Source organism: Passer domesticus, chromosome 3 (genome assembly GCF_036417665.1).
Source record: "Passer domesticus isolate bPasDom1 chromosome 3, bPasDom1.hap1, whole genome shotgun sequence".
NCBI lineage: Eukaryota > Metazoa > Chordata > Aves > Passeriformes > Passeridae > Passer > Passer domesticus.
The window spans coordinates 57829087-57835101 of NC_087476.1; the positions used below are offsets into that span (position 1 = coordinate 57829087).

A 6015-nucleotide genomic window follows, 5' to 3' on the forward strand; every position below is an offset into this window, starting at 1 on the left:
GGGCTTTGCCTCCAAGTTTGCTGGATATGTTACTGTTCCTGGCTGCTGCCACAGGAGCTTGGCACAGTGTCCCTCCCACTGTTGCTGGATGCTGGTGGCATCCAGAAACAGTGAGGGGCAGCTGTCTGTGTGGCTTTACAGCACCTGGGTGGGAGGAGTGGGTATGACTTACTGACCTCAATCTTCCAAGAAAGGCCAATGACTTTTGTGGAATGTAAAACAGTGACCTTGGGTCTCTGCAGGAGAGGAGGGAAAAAAACAAACTCAACACCCAGGAACAGCCCTGTTTAGAGCATCTCCTCTCTGTCCACTGAAGCCAAGGGGCAGAAATAGCTCTACCAGAGTCAGAAAATGTTGGCTCTGTGGGTGGACTGAGGATATCTCTGCACCTGGGTCTGGACTGCAAAACACAGGCTGTCCAGGACAGCTGCCAGCCGTAAGGATCAAGGGTGAGGTTAGGTCAGAGGACAAAAGGGAGAGCACGTGTCCTAGGGAAACACTGCGCTTGAGCTTTGCCTCTCCCCACAGCAGGAGGGAAGATAATGTGGGACACTGGATCGCTCTGGAATAAAATTGTATGAACAAGAGCTTGTGTCAGGCAAGAAGAGCTGTGTCTGAGAAGAAATATGAAGATAGGAACTGATTGTGTGAGAGAGGTGCAGGGGAGAAGCAGGTGAGTGGCAGAGAACACCTTGAGATGAAATGAAAAAAAGTGGAACGGAGTACAAGCAAGTGACATTAGACATAATAAAAATCTTGGCAAGGACTAGAAAGCATAAAATGAGGTGTGGCTGAGAGAAAAGAAAATAGAAGTATTAGAAACAAATTTAAAATTTCCAGGGCTGCAGAAACAGTGGAAGATAATACAATAACATGAAATAGACAAAGCACTAGCACTCTTTGGTAGGATAGATCAGTGCTGTAATTATTTGAGTAACACAAATACACTTCAGGGTTGCTTTAAAGGATTGTATGGTCAGAGCATAGTGAGTGCTGGCTGCAATAGCTGACAGTAAATAATTACAAGTGGGAGGGCTAGAGTTACTAATTATTGAAATTTCCTTACCTTGCTCATTAGAAGATGCTCATTTTGGTTACTGGGCTGTATGACTGGGCTGTAATTTTTCATACCAGCTGTCTGCCCCAGGCTAATTGTGTCTGAAAAACAGCATTTGAGGACAACTGGGACATTTCAAGACAACTGGAACGAGACTCGGGATCACGAAGAAGATGGAAGTGGGGACAGACAATAGGAGTATAAAAGCATGCCCCATGTGCCTAAGGATGAAATCAAGAAGACAAAAGCCCAGCTGGAGCAAAGACTTGAGGCAGGCTTTTAAAGGTATCAAAGAAGGAATCCTGCAGGTATTGTAGCTGCTAAAATAAATTCAGGGCAAATATGGATCCGCTAACAGAGAGAGGAGGCGGCGTCCATGTTCGACACAGAAAATGGTGAAGTGCTCAAGCACTTGAAAAATAGTTACAAAGAATGCAGGACCCAAATCTCTCCCAGTTTATCAGGGGGTGATGCCCACAGACTGTATCATGGGGTGCTTGGGTTGGAGACAAGGTAAAGGAGATGGGTACTGCATAGTAAAGATACCCAGAGGGGTTTTGAAGGTTTTTGGGGATGAGCTAGACAAAGCTGAGACTGACTTGATGTGGCTTTAATGATAGCCCTGCTGTGAATGGGGACTGGACTGCCTTCCAGCCAGCATCTCCTTGGTTCCTCTGAAGCCATTGTGGAGAGTGGTGCTGTGACTATGCTGGTAAAGGCATTTTATTTGAGAAGATTTAGTGTCTCTGTATTTTAGATTTGAAATTCAAAAGATGTCAGGTGTTGGGTCATGGTAGAGGACCCAAATACTGTCCAGCAAAGCAGCCTTTATTTCTAAGTCTATGATGACAACCTGAGGTTTTCCCCTTTGACTCTTACTCTGCTGTCTGGAAGTGTGTCCCATGGGCAAAATATCCCATCTTCCCTGGTGCTGCAGATGGTAAAAGAGGCAAACCAGGTCTGGCTCTCAGATGCGCTTTTCTGCAAGTGGCAGCAGTCAGCTGAATGTCTAAACTCTGGCAGGGTTTGCATGTATTTTTCCCCATTTGACATCTGAACGTTTCTGACATGCTTGGGGATCTGATAGGATGACACTCTTGAAAAACTGGAGGAAGCAAATAATTCTTTCTCTGGAGCAGGGATTAAGTTGTACCTCATGCAGAAAAATAAAGGTGAAACCAAAGTAACTGTGAAATAAAACCCAACAATTCAGTGTAGTAAATAAATGGAAGAGCCCTGTGGGAAAAAGAGATGTCACATAATAAAACCTGTACAGTAAACAAGAACAACTGACAGAAGTAATGTCTTTTTTTCTCAGATTTCAATTACCCATGTTGTGGCTGGTGCCTGGCAGTCAGGTTTAAGCAGGAAAGATCTCTGCAGCAGTCTTGCACAGCGGACTCTAGTTTGCCCTGAAACCAGGAGAGCAGCATCTTGATAAAACAGCACTGGTGTATTTGTAGAACCCCTTTTAACTTAGCAGGCCTTTGGCATGTGAGGAATGGATGTAGGCAAACAGGAAATGTACCAATATATCTCCTGTCTGTGGGGCAGTAGTTACAGGAATTCAGAAATGTGGTGTCAATTTAGTGGGTCAGAGAGACAGAGCCCAGCCAAACAAGATGAGGATCTGAATCTTAGCACAGAGTAGAGGATATTCACTTGCTGCCTTCTGGAACATCACTCTTGGCCAACTCAGAGAAGGGAAATCTTTACTCAGGTTTGAAGTCAGGAACCAGGGCAGAAGAAAGTGTGAGCTTCTTGGATTGGAGAAAAATCACCAGAGGAACTTGTGGGGTCCGTGCAGTTCAGCAGATTTCTGTGTGACCTGGAAAAGGGGTTAGCTGTGAGCTGCCAACATTTGCTGATGGCATTAAATTGTTCAAATTAGTAAGAGGCAGAACCAGCTGTGAAGACATATAGAAGAACCTTGTAATAGTGGGTGACTGAGCAAAAAAAAAAAAAAATTGCATATGACATTCAGCATAAATGAATGTTCAGGGATGCATGTAAGAGCGAAAGAGTTATGACTCCACATATAAAATGATAGCCCTGATAAGAGCTGAGGGAGCAGGGAGATATAAATCAGGAACTTGATCTGGGATTACATCAAAAACCTGACACAGTGGTAGTGATCAGTACTCTGTGATGGTTAAATAAAACTGACATATGAAATGTTAGGAGTTACTAACATGTTAGGGAACATAACAGAACATATTAGTTTTGGTAAAATAACACTTTCTGCTCTGACTTCACCAGATTGGTTTCCCAGATGATGAGTGTTTACAGCCTTTGTGTCATTCCCTTGTCTCAACAGAGAATGGGGAAGACTAATAAAGAAGTTTCTTCTCCTAGTATGTTATGAAAATTTCCCTTTGACATCAAGGACTTGTTCCTCTGTCAAAAGAAGCCAGTTTTGCAATGTGTGGAGGAACAGTGTGAGCCCTTCAACAACTGCTGTGGGGAGAACCCCATAGCCCCGTACTATTCATCTCAGCCCAAAGGTTGCATGAAGGATCCCTCTTAAAAGCAGTAAGGACAATCCAGGAGAAAACTGATATTGGGGTGAGGTAATAGCTCAGGATTATCTTTAAAAGGTGGGAATCTTCAATAAGACGCAGCAGGAGTTCTTGGAAAAATAAAGTTGAATAGCATTACTGAAAGGAATACTTGGAGGTCATTTAATCTAACCAATTTCTAAAACCAGCGTTAACCTCTGTGGGGGGATAGAATCTAAGAGAATGGAGACAGTGCAATCTCACCCCTGCTGAGCTGCAGCTGTGCTAATTACCAAAGATTAGGAACAGGCCTGCCCTTAACAGGCCACAGCGGTGTCCAGTAAGGATGAGTGCTATAAAAGGGGTTAGGTGCTCAAGAGGAGAGCTGGAGATTTTTGGCTGTGCTGTGAGGAGCTGCCTGTGAGAAATCACCAAGAAGGTATGGAACTTTTGCAAAAAGATGACAACAAAACTCAACATGAAAATAGGTTGGTCGAGGGCTCTTTTTGATGCAGTTTCAGTGCTCAGCCATGGGCTAGTCCTAGAGCAATGGGTCCTGTGTAGATCACTGTGTCCTGGCCAGGCTTGTGAAGAAGTAATGAATCTTGCAAGGTCAGGGTTTTTTTCTTATATTTATTGACATTATCTGTTTTTCACTGGGGCTGTGATGTTGGTAGTTTATGGAGGATGTTGAAATAAAAAGACAATTGATTGCTAGCCTGGGCTGGGAGGGTTAATGGCAAATATGTGCTATAAGCAGAGTACTTCAGGCACTTGAGCCTGTCCTGAGAGAGAAGTGATTGGATAAGACTGACCCCCAAGTGCACTGCATGAGGAAGGCTGAGGAAAATTAGCAGCTTTTCCTGTTAATGAGAGCTAGTACTTGCCCAGCTGTTGAGTGGCAGGAGGACACTGATTGCCTTGTGTGTTTCTCTGGTTGCTCTGAGAGTATCTTCCCCAATAGACATCACCTCTAGGTCTTGCTGTCTCCCAGAGAAGCTGGTATGGAGACTTTAGGTGAAACTTCTTACTGGGTTGGAAAAGCTAGCTCATATGGGTCATTTGTTTTCAGTCTTCCCTTACTGCTGTGTTGACCACTGCTTCCAAGGTAGGTTTGTATTAGGAGTGAGGGTCAGCATGTGTGGAGATTGGGGGTGGTGTTCAAAGACTGTAGACACATGATTGTATCTTTAATACCTCTTTTGACTGCCTTCTGCATGGTTTGATGAACAGGATGAAGAAGGACAAATGAAATCGAGTACCTTGGCTGTGCCATGTCCCTTCCTGGCTCCCTAGCTCAGATATGTTCCCACAGCTTCTTGCTGGTGAGCTCGTGTGGCAGAATGAAGGCTGTGGATGACGTGAGGCTGAGGGCTGTGGCAGGACAGTGTCCCAGGAGCTGGGCACAGGGGGCAGTGAGCTGCCTGCTGCTGCCCAGCTCTGTTCTCTGCTGTGGCCCAAACATGGGCTCACGGGCTGGCTTTAATATATGCAAGCTTTCTGCCACCTGCTCACAGAATGAAAAATTAATATGCTTATGCACTGACTAAATTATGCCGTACACTAATTCCTGAAGAAAATGTTGATAAGAGTGCTTTGAGAAAGACTTTTTAATATCCTTTCCAAGTGACTAAAGGAATTCCAATTAGACCTTACATGTCATTTTCATTTCCCTTGTCATTGCTGTCTAATTCTGAAAAATGCTTCCATCTCTGCTGCTTTCATGTATCATCTGCTTTTCTTATTTGTCCACCCATAATCCTGGTGGGTGACATGACAGCTATTTCCATGACAAGAGCATTACAAATTCTAATAATATCTTTCACTGAAGTAACACTTTTATCCCTGGAGGAGCTGTGCAAAATGAAGTTTTATATACATAATTTCATCACTTCATATGGTTTTCTAATCTTGCATTGTGCAGTTCCTGCTCACCACATTTCATGTAACTTGCTGGAAAAAAACCCACAACACTCCTTTTTTACTTTGTGGTTTTAATCTAAAAAAAAAAAAATCCTTTTGGCTTGGAAGTATGATTTATTTTGGTTTTGGATTGGAAACAAAGCTATTCAGCATTTAAAAATGTTAAGAGAGTGTCCCTATGTACTAAAAAAGGTTTATTTTGGTTTGTGCAACAGAAAGAAAAACCCATCCAACCCCTCTGAGTTTTAGCTAGACGGCTTTGCATTTGGCTACTTCTATCCCATGCATCTGTACTCTGAAAAGTAAAAATGCATTTTTGTGCTGAAGATTTTACAAATAATGATTGTTTTATCTGCCATGGAAACACAGCTAGGTTTTGTGAGAGGTGTGCTGTGTGAGTGCTGAGCACTGAGCACTGCGCAGCAGCTGCTGGGGTGCTGGGAAGGGAGCACAGTGCCCAGGCATCAGGGTAGAGAGGATTTGTGTAGGCTGCATGTTAATGACTCCAAATGCAGTTTCTCCAAGGCACTAGGCTCA

At 43.7% G+C, this 6015-nt stretch overlaps 1 long non-coding RNA gene across 1 annotated transcript; it reads right to left on the minus strand.

Moving 5' to 3' along the window:
• Positions 1-1666: 1666 nt before the first annotated feature.
• Positions 1667-2886, minus strand: LOC135296673 (uncharacterized). Its single transcript, XR_010358692.1, has 3 exons — positions 2774-2886; positions 2387-2469; positions 1667-2293 (listed from the first exon to the last, which is right to left on the minus strand). It is a non-coding gene; the product is annotated as an uncharacterized LOC135296673 (long non-coding RNA).
• Positions 2887-6015: the final 3129 nt, after the last annotated feature.